Raw genomic sequence first — 17,225 nt, 5'->3', positions numbered from 1 at the left:
ACTTGACCCATGGACCAAGACCACACCGGACCTCCATACTCCTTCTCCCTGTACCTGCTCCTCCACGCGGCGGGCGGGCTCTGCCGCCAGCCATGGCCCCGGCACGGCCGCTGCCCTCGCCCTGGCCCCTTCAAGAGCAAGGGACCGGCTCCTCCCTCCTCTCCCTCACTCACCCTCCGCTTTCCCTCTCCCCTACCCTGCTCGTTGCTCCTGCTTGCGCCGCGACGCCGCTGCCATGGCCGTCTCGCGGCGAGCTCATGCGCCGACCGCCGCGAGCCTCATTCACCCCGTCCCCGATGTGCCCCGGCTTCGCCTCATCGTCCTCCACCGTCCCCACTAGCTCTCGGCCTCCGCCATGGCCTCTAGCCCCTTCCCCAATCGCGCCGCCGCCATGGCCACCATGGCAGGTTCGACGCTCCGTGGAGCACCTACCCCGGACCGGCCCCGCACCTTCCCTCCACCCTCGCCGGGTTCGCCACCTCCCCGTGCCTCCTATGGACCCCTCCGTCGCTCCATTCCTCCACCCACGCGCCGGATCGGACCACCGTGCCGCCACGGCCGCGCCCCGATTCACCGCCTTGCCCCGCCCCTACGGAGCTCCCCGCGCGACTAGACCTTGGGGGAAACGATCCCCACGGCCGCGCGCATCTCCGGCGACCCATTCGGCTTCAAGGTCGAGCCCCTACACGCCGTGCAGCGCCGCGCCCTAGAACGCGCGCCGCGCCCTAGGACCGCGAAGATATTACTATTTACATCACTATTTATTGAGTCTTTAGAATCTTGTGAATAACCCCCTAGATCTATTAGCTTTCTGCACTTTAACCCGAGCCTTGAACTTTTGTAGATCTAACCCTGGGGAACTTGAGAATTTTTGCTACTGTGCACTGAGTCTGTCTTTACTTCTTTGCAGGCCCCTGAAGTATATAGATAATTGCATATAAGTCCGTGCCAGTTTGAATTTCTAGTTAAGTGCTTTTCTTTAATTTGAGAACTTTAGAAAATCACCAAAAATCGTAGGAAAATCTAAAATGGACAAACTCAGTTGCATTATTCTCCTAATTAGTAGATCTACAGAATGGTTTAGATGTGGATCCATGAAATGACTGTTTTACCCCTGGTTTAGTGCACATATGTTAAAACAAAATAAATGGTAAAAGTGGTATAAATGGACTCCAAAATTTGTGAAACTTGGACAGTAGCTTTGTTATGGCATCTAAGTATTATGTGATTTTTGGTATCCCTAGCACTGATTGTTTATTTACTGTTTTGCCCTCATACATGTATCATGGTGTTTTATTAACATGGGAAGTACTTGCCATAGGAAAATGCTCCAAATATAGTGTTAGAATTTGCAGACACTCATTGTGGCCTATATAGCTTGCTGGTAAGGTTTGGTTCTCTGTATGCTAAGTTTGAATGGTGATTTGAAAATGGCAAAGTGTCACATGCTTAACTAAATAAAAGGAGAAAGTGGTTTTAGGGTGCCTAATAAAATTCCGTGGAAAATTTGGTCGTGGGATAATTCAAGAGTCAGACTGTCTTCGAAATGCTATTCGTTTAGTCGAATGCCAACACTACAATTGATAAATATCATGTCCTTTCGAAAATAAATATCATGTGCTTATCTCTTTCGTCTCAATTGTTTTCAGTAATTCGATATTGACATTTTGTGATTAGATCAAAAAGATTACTGCTGGTAATGTTTAGAGTCCAGGAAATAATTTCTTAGAATTTATGAACTCTGTTTCATGGTGCTCTTGAATATGAGCCTAAGTAAGTATATGGGAAATAGATGTCTTGAACTAGCGGTCCATACCTGTGGAACCATATGTTAGCCTAGTGTTTGCTTGCATGAGGTGTGAAACAAGATGACTCGACTTAATACTTGATCATGTAATAACCCCATGTATTGCCTTGTGAATATCCAATTGTATGAGTGTATGTTTGTTCTATGTCCACGAAGGTGCCCTTGCCTAAGTAGTTTTGAGATCCCCTTTCTGTCATCCATTGAATGGTTATTCATGCGTGCTTATACTCATGCATTCCATTCATTGCATCATGCCTGCCAATCATATAGCGACGCTTATTGCAGATACGTGATCCAGAACCAAGTTTGTGGAGCTTCTTCAAGCAACGGTGGTCCAGAAGACCCACTAAGCCCCAAGCACGACCTGGAGGGCCCATCAGTCGTGTTTGGAAGGAGGAGTTGTCCAAGGGATCAAGGGGTTGCCTGGGGCAAAGCCTCACAACCCGGCAAAATAACAATAGCTTAGTTTGTTGTGTTCTGAAAGTAAAGCAAAGGTAGGAAGGATCATGCTCTACCCAGCGAACAATTATGATTGCTATTACGCATGTGCATTAGGGTTGATTTGAAACCATTTGCATTAGTCTCCTTGGCCGCCCAGGCCCTAGCACCTATACATAGTGTTCGTAGGACGAGTATGCCTAGAAATGTTAGGCATGACTAGATCCGAGTGAGCGATGTCACTCGGCCCATAGGTACTTTTTTCAAAAAGGCTACAACTATCACAGTTACTATGGAATTTATGATCATGATGATGAGTTAAATGGAGACCGGGCGGAGTGTAAGTTATTTTTCGCAGTGTGAGTTGTTGTGGTGTATGACTCCGCCCGAGTCGCATAAGGCCAACCGTTGTTCGCCCATTGGTTGGCATAAGATCGCTAGAATGCTTAATCAGGTCATGGGACTGGGTAAAAGCTTACTTGTGCCATACAGAGAACAGAAACACGTTCCTACCCGCTGGTTGAGAGGAAGGTGGCCTGGGGGAGCTTTGATCTCACGGCGGGGAGACCGAGATGTCGGCAGGCTCGCCGTGGGGGCACAACCCGTGGGGCTAGGTTGGGAGTGAATCGAACTTTTGCATGGGACAAGTGGAGTTGGGGGATATATGTGAGAACGCGATGGCTAGTAAGCATATACCCCCTGGTACTTCTAGTTATTCCCGGGAATATAGAAATCGATTCGAATCGCTGATGCTCACCAGGTGTGAGAATGCCTATGCCACTGACGGACAAAGTAGTAATCCATCTGAACATGTTATCTTGTGAAATGATGCTTTTGATATTACAACATGTCTGGATATACATGCTTTACTTTCATGCAATTTATTTCATATATCTTGCTGGTTATAATGATATGGTGGCATGAGCAGCTGTCAAATTCTGCTCGTGTATAAGGAGATCAAGCAGCTGTCAAATCATGCTTGTAGATAACTAAGATAAGCGGCTGTCAAATCCCGCTCCCACTTAATAACCTGCTTTTTATATAAAAGCAACAGCTAAGGATCCAGTCATTAGTAAGCAAGCTTCACGTCAGCCGTAAGCCAATTCCATTAAGTCCTCTGAGTAATTAGTACTCAGGGTTTGCCCCCACCATTTGGATTTCAGGTATGGAGTTCCTCTTCTGCGCCTGTGTTAGCGGAGGGGCTTGTTATCATCAGGATTAGGAAGCGTCATGTCTGGCAACGGGGCAACATCAGTGGGCTTGATGTTGCTCTACTCCTGCAAGTCTTTTGGTTATCATGAACTCTGAACTTTACTTTCCGCTGCGAGAAACTATTTGAACTCAAGTGTTGTAATAACCTATGTTGAACCCTATTTTATTTCGAACTGGATTGTAACTTAAAGCCTTGTACTATCTATTCAACTACCTGTGATGATGTAACTGTTGTGGCTCCATCGTGAGTTGGATGTGTATGATGTCGGTTCATCGGGAAATGGTGATATCGGGAGTCCGAAGGGCTCTCGACGGACTACCGGGTTTAGTTTGGTCTAAGTACACTGCGGGCCAGTGGTGGCAGGTGTACTTAGCCTGGATTAAATCGGCGGTTCCGCCACACGTGGCGCAGCCGGACAGGCGACGCGGCTAGGCCGCGATTAGGGCAGTGGTATTACGCAGCAGGTGCTAGGACAAGCGGTGCGGCGTATCTATGACAGGTGGGACAACATAGCGACACGATGCGGCCAGGTATCAAGACGATGGTGCTGAGAGGGCCCTGACATATGGGCCTCCAATGTGCCATGTAAGAAAAACCACCCTAGGAGGTGATTTGTCCGGTTTTGACTAGTTTGGGATGTTAAAAAGATCGGTTTTCGAGTTCAGGGGATTAAGTATTCCACGCATCAAACTTCAAGTGGTTATATAGATTTTTTTCCTAAGTAATAAGCAAACCTTTCTTTCTGTTGTCCTTGTTCTTCAGGTAGCTTTGTTAGCTAGTTTGTGAGACATCCAAATTTTATGAGCAGCAACATGCTTTTGACTTTTTACTTCTTTTCCTCTAATGCTTGCTGTAGGGTAGCGGTGAAGAGAAAAGGAGAAAAACCCACCGAGGGCATGAACGGGGAGAGGCTATGAACTCTGGCAAGCCCAAGAAAGGCTCCAAGAACTTTCTTGGAGTTCACATGAGACCGGAACTTAGATTTCATGGACCCGGAACAAATGGTTCCTCTGGTTGTCTCACTAAACTTATGGACCGGAACCAAAAACATATAGGCCCGGAACTGGGTTCCTCTCAAGCACCGTAAAAAATCTCAAACTTATAAGCTATACTACTTTCTTAGCAGTCACATCCATAAGATAATAACTGGTCCAACTAGAGCATGCGAGCTTGAATATACAGCTAAGCTGTCTTAATTGTGTACTGGGGTTCAGGAATAAAAAAAATCCTTTCCTTTTAGTTGAAATCCTTACATCAAGTAAGGACTTTAGATTTTTTTTTTTGAACGAAGAGGACTTTAGATTATTATAATGAGTTTTCTGGTCAATAACTCAATACCTGTTCTTTGAATATCACAGCTGCAGCATCCAAAAGAAACTCTCTTGCCAGTTCAGGGCTCTTGGCATGCTTCTGTGGATGGGAGCCATCACTGTCAAAATCATTTCCATCCCTGTCCATGGCATCATCTTCCTGCCCATTTTTTTTCATCGATCTGAATAATATCTTTTAACACCAATAACGAATCCCTATTTATGTCTATCTCAGTTAAAGATATAAACCACCATAAATGGCAAGTGACATACATCCTCTTCCTCAGCCTCTTCAGCGTGCTCAAAGAAATTTCTAATACTTTCGCCCTTTGTCATTGTCACGAAGCCATCACCTACCACAAGCCTGTGATGGACACATGATTGACCCTTCAGTGCATGTGCTTTTACGCACAACTCTGTGTACTGGCCATCAAACCTACAAGCTCGCAGAGTTATGAAGTAGTCCTCAAACTGATCAAGATTAATTCCATTTCTCTGGACTCGTGCATTCAATCCAACATCTTCAAATCCAAAAATGTCGGATTCTCCTTCATCTGTCCCAATAGTCCATTCAAAATGGTGATAAGATCCATCTGGTTCAGATAAGCATTGGCGCCAATCAACTATGACAGCATCCTCAAACACCTGAAAAACAGAGAAGCTAGATTTTAGTCACATAGGATGTTCATGAGGCACCAAGTGATCAAATGGAAATTATGTTGGTGAAGTAGATTTTAGGAAGGCCCCATGACCTCACACTGGAAAGCAGCATCTGCGACACAGAACCAACTGGTGCAGCGAGGTTCCCTCCGCATGCGCTTCAGCTCCTTGAATTCACGAATAACATTCCTTCGGCACTCTCGGCAAAATCTCTTGTTATCAAATCTGTTCACGAATTTCCTCCAGACTGTTAAACAAGACTTAGATTGATATATATGCTGTTGCTAGAGAAATTTCAGCAGAGCAGACTAGTGGGAAGTTCAAACGCTCAATGGAACAAGATAGAACCCAGCATTATCATAAAATCATCAGGTTCTTACCGTTCATGTAATAATGGATAGTATTAATCATTTTTAGTAGAGATTCTCCAAGCACTCACATTTCAATTTTCCATCAGTCTCCATTGTGATTCTTAGCAGCTTACAAGTACCAGTAATGTTTCTTGTTTTCATTAAATGGACAGTCATTTTTTTCTTCAGAATCCGAAGAATACCTATGCTTACCTGTACATAAGTTTTTCAATGAAATCTTCCTCCTTCATCTGCAGAAGAGATGATCTGGTATCTTCCCCTAGCGCAGACCAGAAATCCACCAGCGTATCACATGAAAGGTGGGCAGTGTGCAGAGCACACATTTCTCTTGTTCCATGCCCCCTATAATTAGCCATCCCTTGGCTAATCCATCCTCTGCCACCTGCACCACAGGCATCAGGGTAAAGCATTTCCCGTTCCCTTTCTCTTGCTCGGGCATTGTCAAATACCTGATTAAATTCAAATGTGGAATACATTAGGCTATTAGAGGGTGAAATGAACCAGTTCTGACCTACAACTAAAATTTGAGTAAACAACATTATCATGATTTATTAATTAATCCACTTAAAGTATCACAAAGCACCAATGTTCAAAAAATAGAAAAAAAATTACCAATCATATAGTAACCAATAAGAGCACAAACAGAAAATAAGAAGCACAAGCTATGTAATATTGTTCATAATACTTACATTCTGAAGCACCCGCAATGATTTGGCTTTTATAAAGCAGTCAAGAAGTGTAAGGACGCCATCCTTTGTGGTTGAAAGACCTCCCCAAGGATGAAGTGATGAACTGACGGGTCCTGAGCCCCTTCTTGTTCCCCTTGCGTAATCATTGACTCAGTAGTTGTCCTCGGTTGACCAACATCCAAACCTTCTTGCGGCAGTGACTTCCCATAGATAACTATCTGTGTCAAACTTTCCAAAAGCAGCCCATTGCACCTTGAGCAGTAGAAATTCTTGCGTGCCTGTTCAATGAGAGTTTGCTTATCCAATTTGAGGAGCTCCTGCCGTGCTTGAGGAGGCAAGTCATTCCAGAACTGAAAAAAATCAATTAACATCCTAAAGTAATCAGTTTCCCATTTTGACAGTAAAGCGAACACGAAGGTCTTCATAGCTTTATTGCCAATATAAATAGGCACTTTGTTTTTTTTCTTTCAATTCAGATTTTAAAGTTACTGAAGGAAAATATAAGGTAGAATGTGATCAACGACAGAAACAGCTTGACAAGCAGCTAACTTAGAGAATAACGACCAATCACAATCGCAATCAAAAGTAACGTGACATTACATAACAAACTCAGATCAATGTGACGATGCAGCAAGGTAGTTGTAAGTCAAATGCAGGTTCGTCATAAATAACATTTCCCAAACCTGGAAGAAGGCTACACAACATGTGACAATGCCAAAATGGAACAAAAGAAAGCAAGTTTAACTATTTGACTTGACCGTAAACACAAGTTCTATCCAATCGGATTGGGCTTGCAGTTATACCTGCTACAGAAGGAAGGAAATAATAGGAAATGGTAAGATTTAAACAGCAGATAATTTCGTTGAAATGGACATAGACTCACCGCAACCTGAGGATTTAGTTTCAAAGCAACTTGGTGGAAGTTTTTGGTTTATCTGTTCCTCTTTGAGACTACAGCTTGCTTTCCTAACTCTCAGTAGGATTTTTTAAAAAAAAAATCTGGACGGACTTTAAACCAGCACTCGTTTAATCTCAATGAAGTGCCCTCTGTTGTTTGAAACGAACACTGCTACAAAATCAAAACAGCACAGAGCAGAACGAGAATCCCAGCCTAGAATCGTTCCCAGACGTTCAGGTATGAAACCCAAAAGTGTAGCTATACTGTCACAACCTCACCATCTCTTATAGACTTATAGCAATGCACTACATCATTAATGCAAAGACAGTACAAATGGGCTGCTGAAAAAAGTCAAAATTAGCAGGTATGCTTATCAGAAGCGGCCTGATAGAATTTATCAGCGCATATGAATCCTATAGTTCATCAGAAATAAAATCCCAAACCCACCAATCTGCGAGTCCCCAAACACCAGCTCCATGCAGGTTTTGGCGACACACAAGCAGAGGAGAGAGCAACCCTCAAAGCAGACAGAGAGCAACCCCCAATTCCCATCACCCAGATCGAATCCAGCCCGCGACGGAAGTAGCGAGCACGCGACGGTACCTTCTGGAGGCGATCGAACGTGATCTCGTCCCGCAGCCGCGACCAGATCCCCGATCCCGATGCGAACGCCACCCCCGGCATCACGTCCTCCCGCCGCCGCCGTATTCAACTCAGCCAAGTCCCCACGCCCGCTCAGCAACGCATCCAATTCCCGCCGCCGAACACGACGACGACGACAACGACTCCGCCCAGGCGGCCCTCGAAGGATATATGCGGCGGCGGCGGGCCCCCCGAGCTGCCGCCGAGTCGGATCGACCGCTGCGGTGGCGCGGCGAGGACCGAGAGGTTCGGGTTCAGCGAGACGGGGAGAGGATGCGGCAAGGCGACGCGAGGTCGAGTCGAGGCGATGCCGCGGCCGAAAGGAGAGGAGGATGGCGAGGAGGGAAGCGGACAAGGGATGAAGTGGGGGAGGGAACGCGACGACGCCGTACGCGTTTTTAACCGTCGCGGTTAGCGGTCTCTTGCTGACGGATGGGTCCTCCTCTCCTCCTCCTGGCGAAGTGGTGAGATTCCAGGATTTTAACGGGGGCTCCGAGGTAAATTTTGAGCTGCGTGGGCCGTGGGGCGTCAAATTTTTTACCTGGGCGGCGTTTTTATGTCTAGGCCCCCTTGTAAAGGATCAATTTTGTTGGTACAAGTTTTAAGACGTAGGGCGCGGACTAGCAGCGTCTGACAGCCGAACTTTAGCGGGAAAAAATTTTGCGCATGGTAGCTTTGTACCGGAATAAAGTGCGTCTTGCAGCTTTACTAAACTGTAGCCTTTCTCACCTGTTGTCGCCTTTGACGAAGAACTGGTGTGGCACTGCGCGTTGGCACGGCACGTGAGCTGTACCATATGGATCGGAGCTTTCTGAATGTACGTACAGTGTGATAATGAAGTTTCTGAACGTACTATCACATTCACAGTACGATGGCATTCATAGTGAAACGTTCCTGTAATGAAGAGACGATAACATGCGTGCATAATAAGGGCGATTATATGCTTGGACTAATAGAAAAACCTTTTAATTTTGTGGGAAAAAATAGAGACGAGGAGATGCTAGATAGGCTTGCGGGCACAATATCTCACTGAATAAGATCCCCACTAGGAATACATGTGAAAATGATGTATGTGTTGGGCTGCTGGCTGGCGAGCTTCACAGCATTAATACTGGAGGACCAATAAAAGATGGACTGCTAGTATAGATGTAAAGTGGCGATGGCGCCTATACGCAACTTGTGTAGCACACTTAGCAGCATGGGCCCAATATTGTCGACATAAAATCGGGCACGTTTTTCGGGTAGTTGCAGTTTTATTTAGTACTGTATTTGCTTTTGATAAACCGGCTGGGCTCCATGCGTTTTTCTACAGCAATAACAGCTAGCTGTCCACAATCATATACAGGTAGAAAGGGTTTCTCCTATACGCATTTGAAAAAAAAACTATTATTATCTCCTCGTGACATATAAGATGACAAACCTAAATGTGCAAATGCATGAATTTCTCGTCCATTCTTAGTATCGGAATCCACCCCCACAGGTGCGCCTCCTTTTTTCCACAAGCACTCTTGCCTTTTGTGTTTGTGGTGGCACACTGGCACTTGCGATTACGAAAAAGAAAAGGTTAACAATGACTAGCTAGGTAGTGAAAAAGGAGTGACGGAAAGGCCGGCCAGACAGCGGCAGCGCCCACAGCAGCAGCAGCAATAATTAGAGCAGGTACAATGATGGGCGAATCGCCCGCCATGTCAACTACGAAGACGATGTGGAGGGGAGAGAATGCCGCGCTTGTCGTTGCTGCAGACGCCGAGCTGAACGCAGAAACCAAAACTCCCCATTTATGATGCTGGGTCCCACCATGCTTTTGCCGCACCAATTCCGAGCTCTTTTCTCTCTAAACATCTCCTGATCGGTGGTCCCGTATAATAAAATAATAGGTATTGAAGAAATGTGAACAGACTAATTATTGTATGCGTTGGGCGGTAAGCTTGTTTCTTACTGACTTGGCTTGGCTATAAGCCAAGTGTTATTGGCCTTGCTCTTAGCATTGGCCGAGTGGATCTATCGGGCAAAGAAAAAGTCAACCTTTCTGAAACGGGTGCTGGGCTGCTGGTTCTACCTTGTAGTAGTATTGTGGACCATGCATGCTAGCTAGCCATCATGCATGCTACCACCGGGGGGTCCCACCTGCAGTGACTGTGGTGTCGTGTCCCTGTGTGACTGTGCCACGTTCGAGTAGGACCTGGGATGGGAACCCCTCGGTCCGCGCTATCGACCATGGAGCTCCACGACATGTCGACACGAACACGACACGTGCTTCTTCTGGAGCAGGGTTTCTTCTGGATCGGTGATCTCTCGTCACTACTACAAAACATGACTTTGTTCCAGGCCATTTATCCCAGTTATTTTTGGGCCCGGGACAATAGATGGCTTTTGTCCCGGGTTCAATAACTAGCCGGGCCAGCGGGGACAGGGGTCTTTTGTCCCGAGTGGAGGCACCAACCAAGACCAAAAACCTCCCTTTTATCCCGGTTGGTGACTCCACCCGGGACAAAAAACCCCTCGGCTCTTTTATCCCGGTTGGAGCCACCAACCGGGATTAAATATTAGCCTTTAATCCCAGTCCATATTTCCAACCGGGATAAAATGTGACGCCACCGACGGTACTCAAATTTTATTTAACACCTGCTCCCTTTCTCACCGAAAGATTCCTCTCTATCTCCTCACAGCCACATGCTTGCTTCTTCCTCCCGTTCCCTCTCTCCATCAGCTCGCTCCGAGCAGGCGGGGACGAGCGTGCGCCGCGCTCCAGGTCGCGAGCAGGCGCGGCCGCGGGCCGGCGGGACGAGCGTGCGTCGGGGCGCGAGCAGGTGCGGCTGTGGGCCCCGCGCCGGCGGGGACGAGCTTGCGCCGGGCAGGCCGGCGAGCTGCCGCCGTGTGCGCAGCCAGGCACACGCCGCCGGGAACAGGCCTGCAGCCGCGGCGCGGCTCGGCGTGGGCTGGGGCCGGCGAGCTGCCGCCGGCCCACCAGGACGGGCGCAGGTGCGGCCCGGCGAGCCGCCGCCGCAGCCATACGCGGCCAAGCGCAGGCGGGTGACGACATGTGCTTTGTGATTTTTTTTTTCATTTTTGATTATGCTGGTGATGAATCTTTGTGTAATGTGAATCACATCGATCTTTGTGTTGTGAACTGGATCTTGTGCTTCCTGGTGTGATGTCTGTGTGATCTCTGTGGTGATGAATCTTGATTTTGAGATTGCAATTTTGGTCACCTTTTGGATTTGGAGAAGCTAGCTCTCGGATGCAGAGCTGGCGAGCTGATTTTTGTTGTTCATGAAAAACTACATTTATCCCGGTTGAATAGCAGCTGGGACAAAAAGCATACGCACATTTGTCCCGGCTAGGTGTTCCCGGTTGAAAAACCGGAACTAAAAGCAGTTTCCAACCGGGACAAATGTGTGTTTCTGTAGTAGTGCGTTGTGCTCAGTTCCTAACCCAAACCAGGGAAAAATCCCCGTGATTTGCTGCGGCCTGTGGGCGCTACAGAGCAGACGGCCTGAAAACCGGAGAACTTCTCCATCGTGTCGTCATCGGGGCGGGAGGCGGATACCGGGCGCTGTCGCCTAGCCAAGGACCAGGACAAGGGGGCGGTGGTCGGCAGCATGTGGTGTGATGGTGACGACATCGTTTCATTTCATTAACGGCGCGACACAGTCAGAACTCAGAACAGGACGATGGATGGCAGATCTGAGGTTCTAATCAACTCAGGCTGTTGTATCACATTATCTATATTTCGGACTCAACTTTATCTACGGTGTGCATGCAATCTGTGTTTTGCATATCTATATCTAACTTTTGGGGGACACCAGCCTCACGCCAAATATATCATGACGAGTCAGATCCGCCTATTGAGTGGCAGCAGATCTAATCAGTGCTCAGTGGTAAACTATTATCATCAGACCTTCTATCCAACATTTTATCACATCTTTGATTATAAATTCCATTTTATTTGTAGTACTGTTGAGCACGTAATTGGGCAGGCCTGCATCGGCTGCCGCCACCGGATGTTCCGGTGGCCTGTGTCGGAACATCCGGTGCCACCAGAACATCCGGTGGGCTCTGCCGGAACATCCGGTATTTGCGAATCCGAACAGAATTGTAAGATTTGGACGGTATCCTTCGGGATTTGACTTGTACAAGAGTTAAGACCACTCTCCCCTATAAATATAAAGGGGCCAAGGCCGATTGACGCATCCACAATCGAACCAATCTATTATTTGGAGTCTATCTTTTTTGTATAATTAGGTATTGTAAAATAAGATAATATCGGTCAGTTGCATAAGATTTGTGAAGAGTTTTCATTACGATGTTCGGGCTCTAGGAGGGGCTGCCAGGGAAGCTGGGGCTCCTGTGTAGACGTGGGTACGGGTGGCAAAAAATCCACTACCTGGCCATTACCAAAGCCCGAATTACCTGATCCTATATCCGAACTATACAATCGCTATTTCTGATAGTGACTCTAGTAGTTTGGGTAATTCAGGCAATGATTTTATCGCTTGTTATTTGCGATGTTGTTGGTGTAGGAAACTGACCGAGAATGATTCTGATGACAACGCATGTATAATATAAGCCATTTATTGATGTGAACTTGTGAATTTGCATATGCATTATATTGTGTTTTGATGTGTATGTTTATGTGGACTTTATGGTAGTTAGTTCAATTTCAGCATTCCAATTTGATGTGTAATAACCTTATTTTGTATCGAATCTACTAATATATTTCATCGCTCGAAGAGATTACTATACCCAAACCTGAATTTTCATGTTTATCATATAGAGGGTGTTCGGATAGATTTAGGGTGGCATTTTTGAGAATCTAAAATTTTAAATAACTGAATTACCCAACCTAATTTAATTGGGTTGAAAATCTAAAATTTTAAATACCTGAATTACCTTAGCTGATTTAATCAGGTAACCCAAACACCCACTCTCAGATGTGGGCGGCGTTGGTCGTGAATGTGGTGTTGGCGTGCTAACGGAAGATGATGCTAACAGAAGTGCAAAGATGATGCTAACGGAAAGATGATGCTAACGGAAGTGCCTTAGATGTCCATTAGCAAATAATCTCGGTTTTTTTGAGTCCTGCAAAAAAAAATCCCTTTTTTGTTTGTGCTTTAGGCTATTGCTAGGAAATGAGCTATGCTGATACACGGCTGCTCGTATTTTTCTAGATTTATTATACAGTTTATCGCTTTGTTGTACAGCGATTTCTTCGATCTCGAGATATCAGTTCAGCCCAATGTTACGGTCCTTACGGAGATAGTCCTAGGAAAGAGTGTGCCTGCATATCCTAGTACATGGTGAGTATATATACTAGGTAGGTGGGCGCGCTAACGCTGCGTCCGTTTTATATGGAGGTTAGATTGAGAGCAAAGGAGACTGTAGGATTATGTTATACGCTAACACGGCACGGACGACAAATGTCAGTTGGGGACACAGCATAGAGCCAGATCAGCAAGTATTCTCCCGTGGATATAGAGTTAACTAGGAGTAAGATTAACTTACCTGAATATCGTGTTTGCAACTGTGCTATCCTACTTTATTACCACACGCATGAGCCTCTAGGGCTGCACGAATGCTAAATCATATTAGACAATGATAGTACCGACTTTGCTTCCAACTCCTAGTTATTTGGAATCACTATGAAACATAATATCAAGAGAACCAAGGTTAGACTATTGGCGCCAAAAAAGAGAGAAGCCATACACTAAAAGTAAGCTTGCAGTATCATATTCCAACAATAACGTTAACGTGCAGTATACCAAAAATATGCATGCAGTATACCAAAAATATGCCAATGGAACCAAATAAGATAAACAGAACAAAGATATCAGAGAGGCCAATCACTATCTATTCATCCAATTTGTATAAATTTGTTTGGACATAAATATAAGGAGAATCGCGGAACATGCGTTAAAATTTGTTCACTGAAAATGACTTGTTGGGCAAAGGCTAAGATTGACACTTTTGTCATCCGTTACAGGTAGAGAACTATAGCATGGTATGGTCTACATGTCGAGAGTACATTTTTAGTGCACACTAATTGGCAAGGGACCACATATAGGGCTAAGGAGGAGCCTGTGATTACCTGTGATAGTGGCGGTCATCCAGTGGCGGACCCAGGGACTGCAGGCAGCCTGGGCGAAATCTATGGCAGCTCTCCTCTTTTGTCTGAAGCTGCAGCCATGGCGGACAACTTAAGGGCTGACTTCTTGTAACTGCAGTGGGGGAGCCTAGGCAGGTGCCCAGGGTCGCCGGGTCCTGGGTCCGCCACTGTGGTCATCTACCATTTCAGCATGGCCACTGTCTGTGAAGAAAGGCCACAAACAACAGTCAACAATCTAATGAATCCCACAGATTATGAAAATATTAAATCTAGCATGACCAAAATAAATCTGCATTCAACGGACAAATTCAGCATGTAGCGACCATAAGACATGAGGCAAGGAGAGGAGCTGAGGTACTGGTGGCCTCACCTTGAGGAGTTGGCAGATGGTGGCAGTGTTCAGCTCTTTGCGGACGCCAGCATATGCGGCAATGAAGCATCATTTTAGAAAAAGAAAACAAAATGGAATGCAACACAGAGCTGCTTGGTTTCTTTAGATGGGAGCACAACAAAAGCAGAGGCCTATTGCATTTTGACCTCCAAGTTCTTTACTGGATCTGTTACTGAATCAATAAATGAACAAATAAAGTACTAAAGCCATTAGCACTGTAAATGAACAATCTTGATATACCACTTTATAAATCAGTAGGCACAATTATCTAATAGCCACTTTTTATCCTTTGAAGCTGAAAATGAGTGAAAAGATAATATGTAGCTAAATCTTCCTATTCAAATGCAACTGGTTGCATGAAATTGTAGGTAAGGTGAAACAAACTGAATGAAGAGGGGAAACTAAGCTGAACTGGTTGAAATAAGAGTCGGTCAATGAAAGTATCAAGTAATTATATCATTTAGAAATTTTATTAGTCCTAAATGTGTGCATCGGAAAGCAAATATAACACATGATATATTTACAGGTCAATGATGGCTATTGACTCAAATTTTAGATTTACTTTGAATGTAGTTTAGATTAAACTATTTAAGCGACTCAAGCATGCACATTTGTAAGAACTATGCATTCACATTATAAGTGTAAAAAGCTACGAATTGCATTCTTTGCTTTAAATGAGAAATTGGACTGAAGATCTTTGCCCAGCTGAAGAAACATAATGGATTATGCTCACACAAAGTCACAATGAAGAAGATATCTCATTCCCAACTAATCCTGCTCACCCCTCCGACCATTTCATTGGCTTGTGTACCAAATCGAAATCCCATTAGTCAGAGTTGAGAAGCCATACCTCTCCATTGGAACAAATAATTCACTCTTCTCGAGTTTAGCTGCTTAGTTGTCCATGGTCCCCCACCAGCCACCATGAGCACCATGACCAATTTCCTGTAAAGAGTAACAGCACATTGTCGATAAACTTTCAAGGTCTAGCCCAATTTATTCATAATCATGTACACAACGTGGCAAGTTAGGATTCTGATTTCATGTGTCTAGATACCATCAATGAGATGATTATATATATAAACCAAGTGAGGAAATTCAGGTCTTGTAAATAAAATAGAACAGAATAGGCAGATAAAAAGAGACTAACATACAATATATGACGCACTGAACTTCACCACCAAACTTCAGTATGGCACCTGACGCACAGATCTCCAAAAACTAATCTCTTATTAGAAAAATTGTTAATTGTAAGTAAGGTGATGCTAACACAGGTAAGGTTTAGGGTGGTGTCGTTTAGGGCTGGGGCATTCAGTTGCTTTGTTATGGGTGGTGTCGTTAAGATTAATAGGTATGGGATTTATTTGTGAACCAAATTGGTACTTTGAGGAACACTGATATGGTTGAGCATGAAAAGTTCCATTAATTGATGATAACACTGAGGGCACTGGAAAGATTAGCATTCCAGTAATTTGCTTACCATAGTAGGGGGGCAGCATAGTATATAACCGTAATAAAAACAAAATAAAGGAAGACATACACCTTGTTAGTGCCACCAATTCTTTAGTTTAACAAATCCATATGAATCAACATTATGTGAATCGACTACCAAGGGTTCAGTGGCCAAAGCCTTCGGCACACTATAGGCTTTGTTACCGAATGAAGGGCACATGAACTTGGCTCTGTTTTGAACAAAGAAATTACAGTATATTAGTAGATCAGAGTAGTTGATTAAACTATAAGTAGATTTGTGTGCAACCCTAGGTATTTGGCATTCGTTTTCAAACAAACAAAAAAGATGTTACAGGACAAATCTGGGCGCGGATGGAAGGCCGGCGTGGCAGAGTAGAAGGAGAGGGGTCGGCGACGGATCCGTGGCGCCGGGGGCCCTACCCGCTCCTCCCGTCCCTGGCGCGAAGGGGAGGTGGTCGGCGCGCGGACCAGGAGGAGAGGCGGCCGGCATGGTGGAGGAGGTGGCCGGCGCGGCAGGGGAGGGGCACGGAGGAGGCGGCCGCGGCGCCGTGGGGGAGGCGTGCGGAGGAGTAGGCCTGCGCCGGGGGAGTCGCACGGAGGAAGAGGCGGCGGCGCGGGTGGTGGAGGCTAGAACAGAAGCGGTGGAGGAGAAGGCGACAGAGGAGGATATGGCGAAGATGCAGCCATCAATGGATCCGCGTGGGCCCCCTGCCCGCTCCTCGTCCTCCTTCCAATCGTAGCGTGGAGCCGCGCGGAGGGGAGGCGAACGGCGCAGCGGAGCAGGAGTAGGGGCGTCCGACGCGCGGGACAACAAGAGAGCGGCCGGTGTGGCGGAGGCGGCGGCGCGGCTAGGTCGTGCGCGAGGTGGAGGAAGGAAGCTGCGGGCGAGATAGAGGAGGGAGATGGGGAAGAAAATGGCAAATCCGAAGTCCAACCGAGTTTGTTTCCCCGTTCAGCGTCAAACGCACGCAGCAGCCAGCCGAGCAGCGCAGGGTCCCACCACGGGGGTGCGCGCGGAGAGGCTCTCGCAACACGCGTAGGGCCTGTTTGGCTCCGCGAGCCAAGAACGCGCGTTGCGTTTACGCGAACGCAGCTCTGCGGCCGTTTTTCCAAATCGCGGGGCTCCAGTTCATTTTTGCCCACTGCACAACGCGGGCGACTGTGAGTCGCGCGTTCGCCGCGGAGCATTCGGCGGGATTATTCCGCTTATCCCGCTCAAACGCCGTC

The 17,225-nt window shown here is 46.3% G+C and overlaps 2 long non-coding RNA genes and 1 pseudogene across 2 annotated transcripts; 1 reads left to right on the top strand and 2 right to left on the bottom strand.

The window, feature by feature from the left end:
- The first annotated feature begins 1,541 nt into the window (after positions 1-1,541).
- LOC120646369 lies at positions 1,542-3,647 on the top strand. Its single transcript, XR_005664406.1, has 2 exons — positions 1,542-2,301; positions 3,409-3,647. It is a non-coding gene; the product is annotated as an uncharacterized LOC120646369 (long non-coding RNA).
- Positions 3,648-4,781: 1,134 nt separating this feature from the next.
- LOC120646368 lies at positions 4,782-8,378 on the bottom strand (annotated as a pseudogene).
- Positions 8,379-14,041: 5,663 nt separating this feature from the next.
- Positions 14,042-16,905, bottom strand: LOC120644917. The gene is made up of 4 exons (XR_005663989.1): positions 15,680-16,905; positions 15,376-15,470; positions 14,505-14,697; positions 14,042-14,335 (listed from the first exon to the last, which is right to left on the bottom strand). It is a non-coding gene; the product is annotated as an uncharacterized LOC120644917 (long non-coding RNA).
- Between the last annotated feature and the right edge of the window lie 320 nt (positions 16,906-17,225).

The sequence above is a fragment of the Panicum virgatum genome, chromosome 8K (assembly GCF_016808335.1).
Source record: "Panicum virgatum strain AP13 chromosome 8K, P.virgatum_v5, whole genome shotgun sequence".
NCBI lineage: Eukaryota > Viridiplantae > Streptophyta > Magnoliopsida > Poales > Poaceae > Panicum > Panicum virgatum.
The sequence above is the reverse complement of the archived record's forward strand: the minus strand, read 5'-3'. Positions and strand labels throughout refer to the sequence as shown.